Below are 18,992 nucleotides of genomic sequence, written 5' to 3' on the forward strand. Positions count from 1 at the left end.
GAAAACTCTGGGGTTAATAAAATCATTTGTATTTGATTATGAAATTTTTTTGAACAGGTGTTTGAGTCACTTGGCTTGATGCATGGTCATAGGAACCTGCAATTGCATATGTTGGTCAGGCGCCCATGATTGGACAAGCAAAGCAGTCTCCTAAATATTTCTGCATATGGCCAAAGCATTCCGTTATTTTGCAACTAAAACTTATGCCTATGAGTGTTCTAAATCATTACAGTTAGTGATGAAACTGTACAGTTTTAATTCAGTTTGCATGAAAGCTGCTGCTGCTATTATTACTGTCATCATCATCATCATCATCATATTTGATCTTTCCTTGACCAGAGGCTAAGGAAGTCGCTGGTCAGATAAAGCCAGCTATACACTGCAGGAAATAAGATATCATCTATAGTGAACTGTTTGTCAGGAATATGCTAGTTGAGGTTAGAAAGACAACGCAATACTGGTGACTGCACAATGTTTCAGAGATAGTTGCATCCCATTAGTAAATCTCATTTCCTTCAATGCAAATCCTCATTTTTATGCTTCAACTCAATGAGAAATATTTCCCAACTGCCATTTAACTTTCTTTCATGGCTACCAAGGTGACTTTATTTCCCTCTTTCAGAGAAGGCTTGGTAGAACTTCCTGTTTCCTGTGTTAGAACTGAGCATGCCTCCTTAACACCTGCGGTGGATAATGTAGCTGGGTATACATTTATTTCCATAAGGGAACATCTTTACTTGAGACATTTTGGAGAAAGCCAGCCATTGACAGATCAACCGTTTCCTCATCAACATGATGGCGACCTAAAGACTTCTAAGAAGTTAAATTTGTTAAAAACAGACAAGCAAACAAAAACTTTCATCAAGTTGAAAAAAAAAAAGGCAGATGCAAAAGAATATATACTGCACTCTTCCGTTTTGTGTGGAGTTCGACAAACACTAGAATCTCGGGTGTGGGAAGTGGCTACTCGTGAGGGTCTAGACTGGAAGAATGGGTGAGAGGATTCCAGTCCTGGTCTTGGTTATGTGGATATATTCTTTGATGGTGGAGAAGTGTGGTCCTCACTACACCATGATCTTTCTTTCTGCACTACATACTTCTGTCTGAGGGGCCATGGATACTAAAGTCCACTGACTGTGTCTCCCCAGGTCATCCTAACCAGTGCATTTAGTGAACGGGGACAGGCTGTTGTTTCGTGGCTGTTTAATGCCCAAATGGGATACTTCAAGTGGCCAGCACGGCCTCCTTCTGAGACTATAAGCTGATCCCTTGCTTTCCTGGAACTTGAAATTGAATTGAATATGATGCATTTTCCAAAACTCACGCTACCTCAATGCCAGGGTCAGACAAACACCAGGGGCTCTGCTTACAGAAAAAAAAAAAAAAAGCTTTTTTAAATGACACTCTCAGCCACCCTCACAATCCGGCTACCACCCTACAGTCTAGATAAAGGGTTAAAAAATATCCAAAACCAACAACGAACCCCTAAGTGCACCTCAAAACCCTAGAACAGGCAGTCAGAAAGCAGGGGTAAATGGTATTAGCTCCGGCCAGATTCACATCCTCCTTAACTCGACAGGAATTCTCAACAGTTGGTCTTGACAACCCCAGGCAATTCCGAGGCTCATTAACCTATTTACAGGTGCAATGCTTTCTGGGCCTCCTGTGCTCAGAGAGACACGTCCTGAAATTTCTCTGCTGCAGCCAGCAGCCTCAGTTCAGAGTCACTTGTGGGGTGTTTGGGGGCCTCAAGATAGGAAATGGAGGCTTTGGGGGATTCTCAAGTGGAAAGTTTTTAAATTAGTAATATCCCTCCAACCATTTCACGTCGGCCTGCTGTAATCAGAAGGAGATACAAAAAGTAAACAGCTGGCTTCCTCGGCTTAGGATGTGTCCGAGGACACCATTTGTGAAATGAGGCTGGGCTGAATGCCACATAGCTGAACTATCTGGAAAGGGCAGCCACACAGACTGTCTCCTCATGTCCTTCCTGCAGCCCTCAAGACAAATGCCTCTGGTTTTCGCTGAGTTGCAAAGAGGGACTTGTGAGTTAAATTGTTCAGCCCAATCAGGCTAAGCCCTGGGGAGCTGGACAACCCCATTGTTGAGTGGTTTCTATTATGGGCCGCCTTTGAGAATCCCATTATTTCTAAAACGCAAGTACTGCAAAATCTTTTGCTGGGTGCACTCCTTTCTGAGACATTTCAGGGTTTGCAAATTTCCCTCCGCTCCGCTCCTCTCTTTTGTAAAAGGAACTTCGGGTTCGTCCTGCAGAGAAGGGTCTCTGTTGTGTGATCAATTTGTTATAATGAGATCTTTCCCGGGCCTGGCAGGTCCCCCCCCCTCCCCCCGTCAAGATAAACCTGCTGTATGTTGCCTTCTGTGTCGCCCAGAGGGCTGGAGACAGCCGCTTGGGTAGTCACTGTCAGTGTGCTCTAGTTTTCAGATCTCTATTTCTGAGAGTCATCTCAAATAGCCTCCCCTCAGGAATACCCAGAAGATAGAAATCTTAAGCTCACCTTGGAAAGCCTGGAAGTAGATGCTCAGGGCATCCCAGGTAAACCAGGGACCATTCTTGTCAGTGTTTGGGAAAGGTGCCCACCACATCTGTTTAGACTAAAAGATGTGCAGTTGATTCTATATTCTAGGATTTTACATCAACAGATTCAGCTGAACTATTGGGGAAACATGACCAGTGATTGTTAGTTCCCACCACAGCATCAGCCCGCCTCTGCCGCAAAAGCAGTCACGTCATCACTTGTTGCCAGGTGCCTTTCCACCAGGGGCCTGTGCACCCCTTACTGCACGCAGTAACAGCTCGCTTTCTTTGCCTCTTCCTTCCTCTCTTGCTTCTTGCTCCTCTCTTGCCTCTCTTCTTGTTTCTTCCCTGTCTCTCTGTCTGCCTGCCTCCCTCCCTCAGGTCCCCACTCCGACATGGCTTTTTACTTTCCCCTTTCCTCCTCCCTCCATTAAACCTCTTGCACTAACTCTGTTGCACGAGGCATGTTTGCTTACTGGCATATCTTGGCAGGGTCTGCTGAAAGGTACCCATTTCGCCTTTCTTTTTCATCCTTTCAGTGATGACTGCATGCAGATGAATTCCTCTTCCTCCTCCTCCTCCTCCTCCTTTTCCTCCTCCTCCTCCTCCTCCTCCTCCTCCTCCTTTTCCTCCTCCTCCTCCTCCTCCTCCTCCTCCTCCTCCTCCTCCTCCTCCTCCTCCTCCTCCTCTTCGTTCTCTTTTGTCTTCTTGTTTTTGCTTTCCAAGACAGGGTTTCTCTGCAGAGAGCTGGCTCTCCTGGAACTCAATCTGTAGACCAGGCTGGTCTCGAACTCAGAGATCCACCCATCTCTGCCTCCGAGCACTGGGATTGATTAAAGGTGTGTACCAACGTGCTCAACTTCTTGTTATTGTTCTTAAATCATATAGTATACAGGCTACTTATTATTTAAATAGTAAGTATTACAATCCAGAGAAAACAGAGTATTCAGTAGATTGTGCATAAGCTATATACAAATACCATGCCATGTGTTATAAAGAAAAATGTGAGTGTATCTGGATATCAGAATCTATGTGAATCCATGGGAAAGAGGATTCTGAAACCCATCCCCAATGTGTTCTGAGGGACCACAGTTCTCTATTTCTTAATAAAACAAGTGCTGGGCTACAGAATTTCTGATTCTTTGCCAGCTCAGACCCTACCAGTTCATATCATGCAGTTATTGCTAGAAATGAGCCCATGCTGAGCTAAAAGGTGTCATAAGTGGTCTACAAACCCTGAGCAACCCCAGGATCACAGAGTGACAGGATTAGAGTAACAGAGTCAGGGGCATCTGTTTTTGAAGTGTTGGCATCTTTCTAACAGTAATTTTAGAAAATAGAACATAGGATCTTTGAAAGGCCAGGGGGCATAATCCTTTGCTTCTTTGTCTTCTACTCTACTGGAAGGTACAGGCCCTGTCCTGCACAGAGTCTTTAACATAGATAGTATACCAAGTAACACTGATTAAAGTAAGGGAGCTAGAGAGAGCTTTGTCTTTCTTCCTCCCCCACCCCGCCCCAAGACAGGGTTTCTCTGGGCAGCTTTGGAGCTTGTCCTGGAACTCACACTGTAGACTAAGCTGATCTCAAACTCACAGAGATCCACCTGCCTCTACTTCCCAAGTGCTGGGATTAAAGGTGTTCAATTCCCAGCAACCCACATGGTGGTTCACAACCATCTGTAATGAGAGTATTGTTAGTACAGTTCTCACGTATGGCATTCTAATAAAAAATTAGATTGCAAAAACCTAACGCAATTATTATCACCTTAAAAAGGAACCAAGATGCAGTCTGAGAAAGTAAACATAAATCCTGACTCAGAAGTGATCAATATTTACTCAACAAAATAACATAAATCATGTTCCTAGAGAAATGCGTAGTCAAAAGGCAAAGGTCATCCTGACCTAAGGCCGCTGTGTGGTGATCCACTGTATCAGGATGTCAACAGGTGATGACAAAGATTGATAAATTAAGAAACCACATAGAACGTATGTTCTTTAGAAGTGTGACTGCAAGGGCTGGCCATGTCACTCAGCCGCAGATTACTTGCTTAGTATTCTCAAGGCTCTGGGGTCAATCCTCAGCCCTACAAAAATGAAAAGAGGAATGTGGAGTTGGATGCCAGGAGACATCATGAGAAACAGCGTATGGGGGTTGTGGTGAAATGGAAGAGGAAATGGTTTTCATTATGAAACATATGACGCTTTCAGCATGTTCTTTACCTTGACGACAATTGCCAATCTAAAAATCTTGTTAAAGATACATTTCCTGTAAGAACCTTTTTGAGAAAGTTGTATTTCTGTCAAATTATGTTTAATTCATTTCCATAAAGACTGCCTTCAAAATTTCACTATTTATTCTACGAAATATAAAATTATGTTTCATGAAATATTAAGTTCAGTAGGTTATGGAAGTTATGAAATTGCCATAAATGTGATTCACAGAGCATGTATGTCTATTTCCAATTCTGGCTATAGGTTGAGACTTTAAATGATGTGTTTGGGGGAAAAACATTTCAATTTGTTATTGTTGACATCAAGAAAAGGAGCACGCCCTGGAGACAGACAAACAAATGGGGTCAGAAAACGCAAGGATTGTCTTTGACTAGGAGTTACAATGTCATTAATGTAAGTTAATAATTCGTTTTAGTTATAGCCGTGTAGCCTGTGAGTGTACTTTAAAATAAAACAAATGACAGCAATAATAAAAAGCCATCAAGTATACACATAGCTTATCGATATAATTTATAATAATCATATATGCACAATTCTCTTCCTAGCTGATGAGTTCCAAGTACAGAAAAATGAGACTAAAATTATCAATAAAATGCCTTGGTGTGCCACAAAAAATCTTCAAGATAGTCACCCCAAATTTCTGATTGCTCACAGGTCCCTTCTGTTGAACACCTGGAACTTGAGTCATTTATCCGATAGCATGTGATTAACTAAGTCACTTTAGTGACTAACCAAGGCCATGCATTACCTTCAAAGGGCACCACATATTCGCAAGTTCATAATTCTCTATATTTACATTAACTAAAATAGTTTGGTTACTTTGTAACTATTAGGATCAACACGTATGCATGTGTTTATAGACATGTGGACATAATTGGGAAGTATCAGAATACACATTTGTCTATATGAAGACCTGTGTATAAATGTCTTCCCTCTTACCTGGTAATCAAGCGACATGCAGTGTAACTTCTAATTCAATTAGATTGTGAATATGATTAACTTGTGTACAGGGAATGCAATTATATAAGATACATTACTCATGATAATTACAAAAATAATTGCACTTTATTTTGAAGTAATATTTGCTTAAAACTTGTCATAAAGTCTTGACTCTAGCATGTGCTGGTTCCTAGTATAGTGTTCATTCCCTACTCTTATTATTGAACTCTTCTTTCAGTACCTGATTCATAGACATTATTCAAATTTTAGAAAGAAAAAAAGATGAATGAACAAATAAGCAAATGAATCAAGAGGAAATTCCAGAATGAAAAACTTGAGTATCTTACTTAAGAAGAAGCTAGGATTAACAAGGTTAATGAAAAACATAAAACTTTGGGAGCAAGAATTGTTTAGACTGTATTGTTAATAGGACATCATATTTTTTCTGGAGACTTACAGACAGCCCTTGCCTCAACCCTGGTCCCTGACAAAGACTACAGAAAAATTGAATTAGAATGAAAACCAGGGATATCCCTAAGGCTCTCTCTAAAACAATTGTAGATGGGGCCTCTGAGGACTCTCTAAAGCATTGATGGAAAGGAGAAGTCATTGTGGCACCTGGCAGTCTGATCTGGGATACTGTGGATGTGACATATGGGACGGGTAGAGTTCTGTGAGTCTTTGACCAGAGTTCCACATTAGGTGACTGCTCTCTAGAACTTCTGTATTAAGGCTAGACAGGAGTAACCCCGGCTGGAATTTCACCAGCACAGGTTGAGTCAATCCTGAACCCACTAGTGAGAAAGTCCATGGAGTTTTTCAGGGAATAGGGGGAATCAGGTGTTTTTCATAGACAAGTGAGCTAGACCCTGGAGCTCAAAGTCAGTGATGAAGGACTGGGGAAAAGTTCTAGGAACACAAGAAGCCAGGAACATGGCAAGTGGCATGGGTAGAAAGAGCAAAGCAAGGCATCTGAGCCTCTACAGCATCTTCCCAAAGCCTTGATAGTGGCTGAGGTGGACCTGTCTGTAAGGGCCGAGAACTTAAACGTGCTGAGAAAGCCTGGTGCTATCATGACACTCTTTTGGAAGCTGGATAGATTATATCGTCATCCAATGTTAACCCAGAGGGAGCTGTAGAAACAAGGGGGCACTCTTTCTGCCCTTCCACTAAGAAAACTAATGGCATGGGTGAGCCAGCCCTGAGGTTGTGAGCATGGGAAAGCTATCCCCAGTCTGTCATACAGTGGTGTGGGTGGGGGAGAGGTGCCTCCCTTACCCCCTGTCCCTCACCTCCTATGACAGACAAGCAAGCTGACCCTCCCCCCTAGCAGCTGCATCACTTGGGGAAGAGGACCCTGCACCTTGCCTGGGCAGCAAAGGAGAGCTGGCACTGAAGGTAGGGGTGTGAGAGACCTGACCCCGAGGTCAGGAAAGTAGAATTGGCCCTGCCCCTTGCTGCTTGCTGCAAGAGGTGAACTAACCAGGGCCATGGTGGAGCACTCACCCTGGTGGTGGAGAGAGCTAACAGGCTGACCAACCCTGCAACTACCCAGGCTCAGAACCAGGGTTATGTGTTGGCCCTTCCCAACATCCACCCCATCTGTGATCTGCTGGAGCGTGGGGGTGGGGATCAGTCCTGTGGACCCAGGGCGGCAGGATCTCCATCACACGGGGCAGCAATGGGATATCCAGGAATATTCCCAGGGAGGGCCCAGATTAAATGGTGTAGCAGAGACCATGGGGCTTCAAACCAGGCCAATGATTCTTTGGGATGAATGCCTGCATGTAAAGATGTAAAGATAAAGGGGTTTACTGCATGGAAAACCAAACCAAACCAAACCAAAACAAAACAAACAATAAAACCCATATATTTTCAACTCATCCCAACCTTCAACAATCAACACTGATCACTCCACAGCCAGCAATTTCAGTGGAGGCAAGCCATCTGCAACCAATATTACAATCAATGAAGGCACAGATGATCAAGGAAGGAAGGAAGGAAGGAAGGGAGGGAGGGAGGGAGGGAGGGAGGGGGGAGGAGTTTCCCTCTCACATAGAACTCACCACCTATTGCCCCCTTCGACCCTTTCAGATGAGTGATGGTATCTCATGAAAGTACAAGTCAAATCTGTTATAGCAAATTCTCAGAGACGCTCCTATCATGAGAATATGAACGAATGTGGGTTAAGGAATCTCCCTCATGGGAGGACATCTCCTGTACTATTGAATACAAATTCCTACAGCAGTCGGGCAGAGGAAACCTTAACAGAAGATATTTTTATGTCATCATTTACTGTGCCCAGATGGATTTAACTTTATTCTCCCTGTGTTAGAACCTGGAACTTATCTAGCCTTGAATCAGGTTTTCTTCCTAATTTCTCAGACCGTGTTGATCCCATTCTGTGGGGCTTGGGATACAGATATTGAGAGGAATGCTTAAGTAAACAAAGTACCTCATTGATTAAATATCAGGATTTAAGTTGCTTCCTGAAATACAGGCTCCACACCCAGATTTTTGACTGACATTCAGGGAGACCTTGGCGAAAATGAGTTAACTCTTTCACGCACTGTTGTTTAAGACATTAAAAATACACACTTGAGATTTATATCATTATCATAGAAATTTGGACCAATAACGGAGAATCTTTTTATTTTCTTATCTCTGTTTATCTATGTGAGTACCTGAGTGCCTTTGTAAAATAAAGTGCAGTTCAGGTATTAATGGAACTATGACGACGTCATCCCCTAGGAGAAGGAGCAAGGGGAAAACATATGTAGGGTTTTTTCTTATATATATTCTTTTTAATAAATATATTAGAAAATCAATTTTTTTCCTATAAAATAGGTGAGTCTTGCTCAAGACATCTGCAAAGATGAGTGGGTTGGCTGAGAGACTGGGTTATAGGGAAACCGGATGGGTAACCGTATACTCAGCAAGCCTTTGACAAATGCTTGCTCTCATGATTGTCATTTATCTCAGCTGCAGAGAGGAGTTGTGTGTCCAAGATAAACAGAGTCAGAAAGTGGGTTAAGCTCAGTGTTGTGGTTCACATCTGAGATCCTGTGACTGAGGGAGCTGAAGCAGGGAGATTATATGATTTATATGATTGAGGCCACCCTGAGCCAAACAGCATGACCTTATCTCAAAATAAGGGAAAGAAGAAAGAAAGAAAGAAAGAAAGAAAGAAAGAAAGAAAGAAAGAAAGAAAGAAAGAAAGAAGGAGAGAGAAATCTCAAGGTCCAAATCAGGAGCAGAAGGAGAGAGAGCATGAGCAAGGAACTCAGGACCGCGAGGGGTGCACCCACACACTGAGACAGTGGGGATGTTCTATCGGGAACTCACCAAGGCCAGCTGGCCTGGGTCTGAAAAAACCTGGGATAAAACCGGACTCGCTGAACATAGCGGGCAATGAGGACTACTGAGACCCCAAGAACAATGGCAATGGGGTTTTGATCCTACTGCGCGTACTGGCTTTGTGGGAGCCTAGGCAGTTTGGATGCTCACCTTACTAGACCTGGATGGAGGTGGGTGGTCCTTGGACTTCCCACAGGGCAGGGAACCCTGATTGCTCTTTGAGCTGACGAGGGAGGGGAACTTGATTGGGAGAGAGGGAGGGAAATGGGAGGCGGTGGCAGGGAAGAGACAGAAATCTTTAATAATTAATTAATTAATTAATTAATTAAAAAAAGGAAAGAAAGAAAACAGTAGTTGAGCTTGTGCAGCATATATGAGACTCTGGAGTGCTAATAAAAATGTTGGTCACAAAACAGAGACGTGTGACTTAAATTCAGAGCAAGGTTGGAACAGACTATTCGTCTAGACAGTCAATGGAGCAGCGCTACACAGGCAGACGTCCTGTATGGGTCATACAAACAGCATGAAAGGCTTTACAACATTCTACCTGCTTTAGAAAGTGTATCCTGGATGGTAAAAATCAGGAGCACAGCTCTGACCAGGAGGCAGGCATTCATTTAGATCAGGGCTGTAGTCCAGCAAGTCAGGGACCTTCAAAGCAGAGTGTTGGCTCACAGCCATCAAACTTCCCGGAGGCTGGGAGACTTGGGGCCTACATTTGCTCTCACCACTGTAGTCTTCATATTCAGGGGTTTTGTTGTTTGTGTTTGTGTTTTCAGCTCTACCTGCAGATTTTACTTCTACTGGTGACATATGCCCTATGTGATAAGGAAGGACTCTCATGCACGAGATTGGTATGCTAACAGAGCTGGCTCTAACTGCACCATAGCTCATGCAGAAACTTCCCCCTGGGCTTCCCAGCAGGCTGTTTTGAAAGGCTCTAAGACCTTGAGAAGGTAGACCCTCACTGAAGAAACTGGGTTATTGGAGGCAGGCCTTCTGGTGGTTATAGCCCACCCTCACTTCTGTCTACTGCTTGTTTCCTGACTTTGGTAGCTGGTAGCTACTGCCATGCCTTCTCCACTGTGATGAGCTGTAGTCCTTCTTAAACTGCACGTCAGGATAAACCTTCCTTAAGCTGCTTCTCCTCAGGTCTTTGGTCAAAACAGCGAGAAAAGCAGCAAATGCCCATATGTTCTCCAGGAGATAGGATACAGTCTCCTTGCTTGGTTCCTTCAGCACTTTCCTTGGGGCCAAACAATGAAACCACCAACACACACACACACACACACACACACACACACACACACACACACACACAGAGAGAGAGAGAGAGAGAGAGAGAGAGAGAGAGAGAGAGAGAGAGAGATTTACGGGTAGATGAGAGTTGATAGATAGATACAAAGATGATTAAAAACACTAGTTCCTGAGAGAGGCACTATTTATAGGATGCGAGCTGACAAAATGTAGAGCATCACCTTCGTTTACTTCATCTGAGAAGCTGTGTGCTGGAGAACCCAAATTTCACCTCCCTATGCCTGTGTAGTGTCTATGAATCGCTTCAAGAGTTGATGTAGGATTACAAATCAATCTTAGCTATGGTCGTATACACATTGACAAATACAGAATCTACAAATGAGAGTTTTCCACATTTCCATTTGCATAGCTGGGTTATGCAGATGTGATAATGAGGACTGAAATCTTCAGGAACTTCCTTGATGGGGTAGAAGGGTCCCCTAGCGGGGGGGGGGGGGGGGGGGGGGGAGCCGAGGAGTGGCAGCCTGAAGCTTTGTAGTGTGAAGGCTCTGGTGAAGACTTTGCGCAATCGTATCTGTTTCAATGATGGTCGAAGTGACAGCTAATCTTGGTCGTCAACTGACTGCGTCTGGAATCAACTAAACCCCAAGTTGCTGGACAGTCTGTCGAGGGATGATTTATCAGATGTTTGAAGCAGGAAGACCCATTCGAACTGTACCTTCTGGTGGCAGTTCATGTAAAATGATATGGAAGAATGAAACTGCTTTTATTTTTTGCCCGTTTGCCATCGCTCTCTCTGGCAAGTCCATTTGTCCTGCTGCTGCGGCATTCACTCACCGATATTAAGACTAAGTCCTTTGGGATCTCAACATAAACTGAAGACCAACAGCTCTGCAGGAATCCTCCAGGCCTTCCGCACCATCTCAGGACGGCTGAGACTTGCAGCCTCAGGGACTAAGCAACTACAGTATTCTAGGCATCACCAGCGTGAGGCAGCCATTGTTGGACCACAGCCTGTAAGTCAGTCTGATAAAGTCCCTTTTTAATATACATATTCATTCTGTCAGTCCTGTGCCTTTAGAGAACCCTGACTAATGTAGCAACAAACGCTTATCATAATTCGTAACTGGAATATAACAGTTGTTGCTGAAGCTACATATTTTGGTATGTTTCATAAATTTAAGTAAATGTCAGAAGAGACATAATTCATTTCAGAATAGACTTTTAACACACATTGATTTAAATGCTAATGAAAGCCTCCTGCAGCCAATGCTCGAAGAGAAAAAGTTTAAAATGATCCAAAAACTCATTGTGTTGTTTTTCTAACCGAATCATAAATCTCAATATTAAATGAATGTGTCTTTTGATACCAGTAACATAAGAGCATGTTTAGTACTCAGAGCGAGGAGACACACACACAGCTGTTGCACTGCAGACAATGTGAGCAGTTTTATGTCTCTGAGTGGATGACAGATCTCTTCGGATGCTTGGATGGGCACAAGGGATTAGGAGAAGATACCTCTGACCAAGTTCTCCAAAGCTGGTGGGAAAGAATGTCAACTTCTCAACAGATAGCACCAAGGAAAGGAAGTTCAAATCAAGTAGTCCTTCAGAGGCTATCGGATTTAAAGCCATGGTGATATAAAGTGCGTATGCATTGTGAGCTTGTGAGAGTGTGTGTGTGCACCCATGTGTGTGTGTGTGTGTGTGTGTGTGTGTGTGAGAGAGAGAGAGAGAGAGAGAGAGAGAGACAGACAGACAGACAGACAGACAGAGAGACAGAGACAAAGAGAGATGAAAACAAAGAGCTGGAGCGAACACAAATTGAAGACTGATAGATGTTATGTATATATTGATGGCCAGACAGATGTTTTTTTTGGGGGGAAAGACACCTCTGGTCTAATTTTTTGTTTGTTATCTGCATTTTTGTGTTATATTCAAGGAGTATTCTGGGCATTGAGGGAGATAATTGAAAGAATAAAAAGAGAAAAAATTACCTGGAGGTCATATATCTGATATCCTACAAGTCAATAATAACAGCAGCATAACAGCAGCACCCTCAAATAACTGGATTAGAAACTGGTCAAAAGGTTGTGTTCACCATCCTAGCTACTGGAGAAGCTGAGGCAGGTGGATCCTAAGTTCCAAGAATGTTTGGCCTTTGAACTTAGTTTGAGTCCACCCTGGACAGCTTGATGAGACCCTGTCTCAAGATGCAAAGTACAGTCAGAGCAGGGCAGACTCCATTCATACAGCCCTTAACCAGCCTGCACTAGGTGCTGGATTCGTTCCTCAGCACCCAAAGAAAGAGGAAAGAAAGAAAATGGACAAAGGATTTGAACAGATACTTTTCCAAAGGAGATATGCACATGAATAATGAGCCTATAAAAAAGTTAACTACCACTAATAGCTAGAGAAATGCAAATCAAAACCACAGAAAGCTGCCTTTATACCCTCCTCCCGTGGTGGTTTGAATAAGAACACCTCCAACAGGCTCATAAATTTGAGTGTTTGGTCACCAGAAGATGGCACTATTAGGAGGTGTGGCCTTGTTTGAGGAATTGTGTCACTGGAGGTGGGTTTTGAGGTTTTAAATGTTCAAGCCAGGCCCAGTGATTGACTCTCTTCCTGCTGCCTGAGGATCCAGATATAGGACTCTCAGCTACCTTTCCAGCACCATGTCAGCCTACATGCCGTCATGCTTCCCGCCATGATGATAATGGACTAAACCTCTGAACCCATAAGCAAGCACCGATGAAATGTTTTCCCTTATAAGAGTTGCTGTGGTCATGGTGTCTCTTCACAGCAAGAGAACATTAACTAAGACATCGCCAGAAGCACCAGTGCCAAAGAAACAGAAGATAGCAATGTTGGAGTGGAGACCAGGGAAACTGGAACCTTGTGCCCGGCCAGCAGGAATATATAATAATGCAGCTGCTCTAAAATATTCTGTCGAGATTCCTTTGAAAATAACAGACAAGAACTTAGGATCCCAGTGTCTAGTTATTTATAAGTGCAAAATATGTAAATACAGAACAAATACGTACACTCAATACAAGAGCGTTTTGTTCAATAACCAAGAAGTGGAAGCCACATAACTACCCACTGTCAGAGAAGCAGGTGAACAAAATGCACTGTACACATGAAATGGACTCTGACTTGCCCCCAGGAAGGAAGTCCTGAAGCATGCTAAAGCACAGACGAGCCTCAAGAACACTCGCTAACCAGAGGAGGCCAGTTGTAAAAACCACAAACATGAGATGATTCTGCTTTTGTGAAGCATCTAAAGTTGCCAACTTCATTGTAATAGAATAGTGACTGACAAAGGCTGAGCGAGAGAGGGGATAATGGAGATTATTGTTTAACACGAAAAAAGTAACTGTTTTACAAGCCTAGAACATTCTGGAGATGGCTTGTGGGGCAATGTAAACACACTTGACATTTCTGAACTATACATGTGCAGTGGTTCAAGTGGTAAATTTTATATTATGTGTTCTAACCACAATTAAAATTTTTGAATTACTTTGAAAAAAATCTACTTGTAAAAGATGAAGCCGCATTGGCCTGCCTCCCGTCTCACTGCTCATACGATGAAATATTTCCTGTGACATCTCATTGACTCGTAAGCTACTTTGACTGTTAAAAAAGGAGATTAATGGAGTAAATGAAGAGCAGAGTTGTCTGGTGGAGATAATTAAAAATGGTTTGGAAGACCAATCATGGGAAATAGGCAACTTCATTGTTGGGCTTTAATTGTATCAGGCGTGACAGTGCACACCTGCAATCCCAGCACATAAGAGGCCAAGGCAGAAAAATTGTGCCTTTGAGTCCAGACTGGGTTGTACAGTGAGATCCTGTCTCAGCAACAACAGTGAAAAGAAAGAGGGTGGAAAGGAGAGGAAGCAAGAAAAGGGAGTGAGGGCAGAGGGACAAATGATTGACATATACGGATGGGCAAATGACTGGCATATATAAAATGTTCAAAATAAACCTGTCATTATCTGTATAGAACTATCATTTCTCCTAGCTGTTCACTTTGCTTCTCATGTATCATTTAAAAAATTATCTTAATACTAACTTATTTTTCTTAATGACACAAAACAATGCCAATCTATCTTTTATACAAATGCCATCTTTCACATCTTAGATACTAGAAAAAGTCTATGCTCTTCAGAAAAAAAAACAAAAGCTTAATAAAAATATAAGTTTTATATAGAAAAACTGAAAGCAGCATGAAAGTTAAAAACGATAATTTTGTTGTTTAAAATGGTAACATCAGGCCATTGATATCATATCTGGAACACATTTCATGACAGTTCTATGTGGCAGAATACAATTGCTGACTGATGTTTCTCTCCCACCAGGCCTCACAGCCTTTTAGTCCCAAATAAACACACAGAGGTCTACATTAATCATAAATTGGTTGGCCTAGTAGCTCAGGCCTCTTATTAATTAATTCTTACATCTTACATTAACCCATTATTCTTGTCTGTGTTAACCACGTGGCTTGGTTCCTTTATTGGTGAGGCAATCACATCTTGCGTCCTCTGTGTCTGGATGATGACAGCAGACTCTTTCCTCTTCCCAGAATTCTTTTATTCTCCTTGCCCCGCCTCTACTTCCTGCCTGGCTACTGACTAATCAGCATTTTATTAAACAAGTATAAGAAACAAATCTTTACAGAGTAAAACCATTGACCCACAGCACTTCCCCCATCTTTTTGTTTTTAAAGGGGAAGTACTGTGGGACAATGATCTGTACCTGGACAATTTCATTTTAATAAAATTCTGATTGGCCAATAGCCAGGCAGGAAGTAGAGGCAGGGTGACCAGGCAGGAAGTAGAGGCAGGGCAATGAGAGCAGGAGAATTCTGGGAAGAGGAAAGAGTCAGTCTGCAGTCTTCACCCAGCTGCAGAGGAAGCAAGATGAGATGGCAAGCAAACAAAACAAGTTAAATAAAATAATTAATATGTACACTTGGACTGTCTAAGTTCAACTAGGAGGGGAAAGACTCCTTAGGTGGCTCGTATGTTGGAAGACTGTGGGCCCACAGGGGAATTAGGGATGGGGGTTGTCAAGCTTATTTCAGAGTTGGGCTCATCAGGAGAAGAGGGGAAAGCCTGAAAGAGAATCCCTACAAGATGGAAACTAGAACTTGATTTTTCTTCTTTGGGTCAGTGTGGTACTGGAGATGGAACCCAGCGCCTCCCACATACTATGTAGACACTCTACACAAATCCACCTCATACTGAAGAGGAACTGTATTTACTTCTTTTGTTTCTAGAAAACAGAACAGGACTGATGAACAGAAGTCTCTGGAAAACATAAGGAAGGGTGACAGGGACGCTGGGGTCAGGTGCGTCAATGGTGGCTGTCTCTTTTGTAATGGAATCACTCAGGCGGAGGCTGGCCAGCGGTAGACAGGCTCTGTGTGGGACACAGCGGAAGCTCTTGGCTTCCTGCTGCTTCTCTGCAGGGAAGGATTCCTGTGGGCAAAAGGGAGCCAGACGAAAGAGGGGCTGATGTGTCAAAGGCTGATGAAAAGCAGGATTAATGACCACACACTTGCAACCCCAGAACTCTAGAGGCTGAAGCCGAGGATAACTATGTGATTAGCACAAGCCTAGACTGTATAGCAAGACCTTGTCTCAAAAGACCAAAGCAAATTCCCAAAAAAGGGTGAGGAGAAGACCAGTCATGAGCAAAGGGCTGTTTCGGCACGTGAGGGGAGCATTGAGTGAAGCGGTCAAAACTGGCCTAGCTCACCTTTACTGTCGGAGGTGGGGTCTGCAGGTAGGTGCAGTCCATGGCCAGACCAGCTCCTCTGAGACGGGGTGGAGACAGTCTCTTGGATGCCCTAACCTGCACCTTTCTAGATTGACGGGAGGGAATCACAGATTTACATGTCACTTAGCGATGGCTGCTTAATATTCCAGTGTGTGGAAGTTTATCTCCTCAGTCTTGCAATGGTCTAGGTGCTTTTTAAGACTCTGGGACAAGAAAAAAAAAAAAAAAAAAAAAAAAAAGAAAAGAAAATTTGCATAGAGGAAAAAAAATCACATTGCAGAAGTGATCCCAGAAGAAGTCCAGATGGCTCTTCATAAATGACTTGTTGGGTAATTACATAATATATTTACATAGTTCAAGAGACATATGTTGAGTTGTGTCTCTCCCAGTTCTGCATCCTCTGCTTACAGTCCTGCCTTCATTACCAGCCAGTTTCTTTGGGTATTATGCTGTATATAGCCGCTGGGCATAGTGGTGGTTATCTCAGCACTGGGGGGGGGGGGGGGGGGGGGGGGGGGGGGGGGGGGGGGGGGGGGGGGGGGCTGAGTGGAGAATCCTGAGCTCAATCCTAAGGCCAGTGTGGACTACCCACTATGGCCTTGTTTGTAAGCAAAGCAGCAAAAGGATGCCTAGCGCATCAGGAATCATTTGAACCATTTTAAGCATAACATCATAGCAGTACAGACAGCACTGTACCTCATCTTCAGAATCACCACATCTTCCCAGACCGGGATGCTTAGCCGGACTTTCCATCCCCTTTCAGCCTCCAGTGCTTTCTGTCTTATTTTCTCTCTATGAATTGACTATTCTAGATTCCTTGTATGTAATGGAAAACCCTGGGTATCTGCTTGATTGGGTCTGGAATCAACTAAGATACACACCTCAGGGGGATCTTGGGAAGCTACTTCTTGTTGCATCGTCTGGGGGTGGCTCAGTCATAGTGGGATTTGAGGGACAAACAGGGATGACTTGCCTGTCTGCTTTCGCTTCTCACTGTGGCTGCATATTTTTCGCCACTGCAACTGTGTTGCTGTCCTTTAAGCCATCAGAACCTAGCCTCTCTGGCCTTGAAAAAATGGATTAAGGACCAAGAGTTCTTCAAGACTTTTCCAGATCTTTTGTGCTAGATTGGGATTGATGAGCTGTCCAGCCTCGGGGACTAAAGAACGACTGAGTTTTCTCTCAGCCTCTGCCGTTAGCAGCCAGCCAATATTGGATTACCCAGTCAACATGTGAACCAACTGACTAAACCCCTTTGCATGTATTCGTTCTATCACCTTCGTTCTTCTGGAGAAACCTGTCTAACACATTATATAAATAGAAGCCTGTCATATTTGTCTTTCATGTGTTGCTTATTTGACTTAGCGTAATGCCTTCAAAAATTCACTGAAGATGGTATCAGAATTTCCTTACTTTCCAAGGCTGAATGATAGTCATGTGTGTGTATATATATGTATATATATATATGTGTGTGTGTGTGTGTGTGTCTGTGTGTATGTGTTTGTGTCTGTGTTCAACACGCATGTATATTCACACTATTCATAAGTATGTAGTAATATTTATCTCTCTAATTACTGGTGAGCATTTGTGATGTTCCTAGCTTGGGGTTATTGTTCGTGGTGTGATGAACATCAGTGTAGAAATATTCATTTGAGTTCTTGCTTTCCATTCTATCATGTATATACACAGATAGAATTTCTTTTATTTTAGAGGGATATTAGCAGCCAATTTTATTAATTTCTCATTCATTACATAGACTTTTGTGCATAGGCAACCTTTTCCGTGAGTATTTTTGTGCTCATAATGACTCTTTGTCCAGACAGAGCAAAACTAAACTGTGAAGATATTTTTCTTTTATAAATTATATATATTCATATATATTAAACGTGTTTCTGGATAGTTCCACATTAGTACACAAAGAGCTTCTTCTTTCTTTTCCCTTTCTTTCTATTATTGTAGATGTATAATAGTCCATAGAGTGGCTGTGTTTTAATTTATTCAAGTTAATAACAATGTTAGATGATGTTGCAATCTTTTACTATAGTAGAAAAGTCCTGATAAAAGTCTGCTGATCCATGAATGTATAAGTATGAAATGCATATAGCATATAATTCTAAAAACAAATGACTAGGTCAGCGGGGAAATGCATTTTTCCAAATGTTGAATGCTGCTCCAACTTGCATGGCCTCCTTGCACGGGGGCCGTGCTAATCTTCCCTGTGTCGTTCTGCTTGTAGGAGATGAACTGCTGAAGTGAACATGGGTGAACATGCTTTTAATTTTGATTTAATATTGGTGGGTTGCTTTCCCTAGGAGACGTGGAATTAATAGTCTTCTCTGGCAATGGGTCAGCCCTGTCCTATAACGGATTTGCTCTGGGCTTTTAGGTTTGGCTAAACTGCCAGATTAAAACTGGCACCACAGGGAAATTTTTATTTGCTGCTGCTTCTTTTACATGGACGGCCCAGCAACTTTTCATGTTTACAATCTAGTTTATTCCTTGGGAACTTTCTGTTCATGTCCTTTTCCCAATTTTCTACTAATGACTGGCCACTTTGACTAGAAATGGTCTGTGCACTTGGAAGATTAGCTGACTCCCCGTGAAATGAGCTAGAAATATTTTTCCCAGTGTGCTGTACATCTTGCAATTTTACTTATGGCACCTGCCCTGAAAAATAGAAGTGATTTTACAGAATTGGAAGGATCCGCCTTTTTTCTTTTGTATCTGGATTTTACTATTTTACTTATGGCACCTGCCCTGAAAAATAGAAGTGATTTTACAGAATTGGAAGGATCTGCCTTTTCTCTTTTGTATCTGGACTCTGGGTCACAGCAAAGGCTTCTATGTTCCAGGGCTCCAAGGACAGCACTGTTTTCTGC

At 42.8% G+C, this 18,992-nt stretch overlaps 1 non-coding gene across 1 annotated transcript; it reads right to left on the reverse strand.

Moving 5' to 3' along the window:
- Positions 1-18,266: 18,266 nt before the first annotated feature.
- On the reverse strand, positions 18,267-18,371 carry LOC126501902 (U6 spliceosomal RNA). Its single transcript, XR_007591831.1, has one exon. It is a non-coding gene; the product is annotated as a U6 spliceosomal RNA (small nuclear RNA).
- Positions 18,372-18,992: the final 621 nt, after the last annotated feature.

Source organism: Alexandromys fortis, unplaced genomic scaffold (genome assembly GCF_014885135.2).
Source record: "Alexandromys fortis isolate MF-2015 unplaced genomic scaffold, M_Fortis_MF-2015_v1.1 scaffold_5, whole genome shotgun sequence".
In the NCBI taxonomy this organism is placed as follows: Eukaryota; Metazoa; Chordata; class Mammalia; order Rodentia; family Cricetidae; genus Alexandromys; species Alexandromys fortis.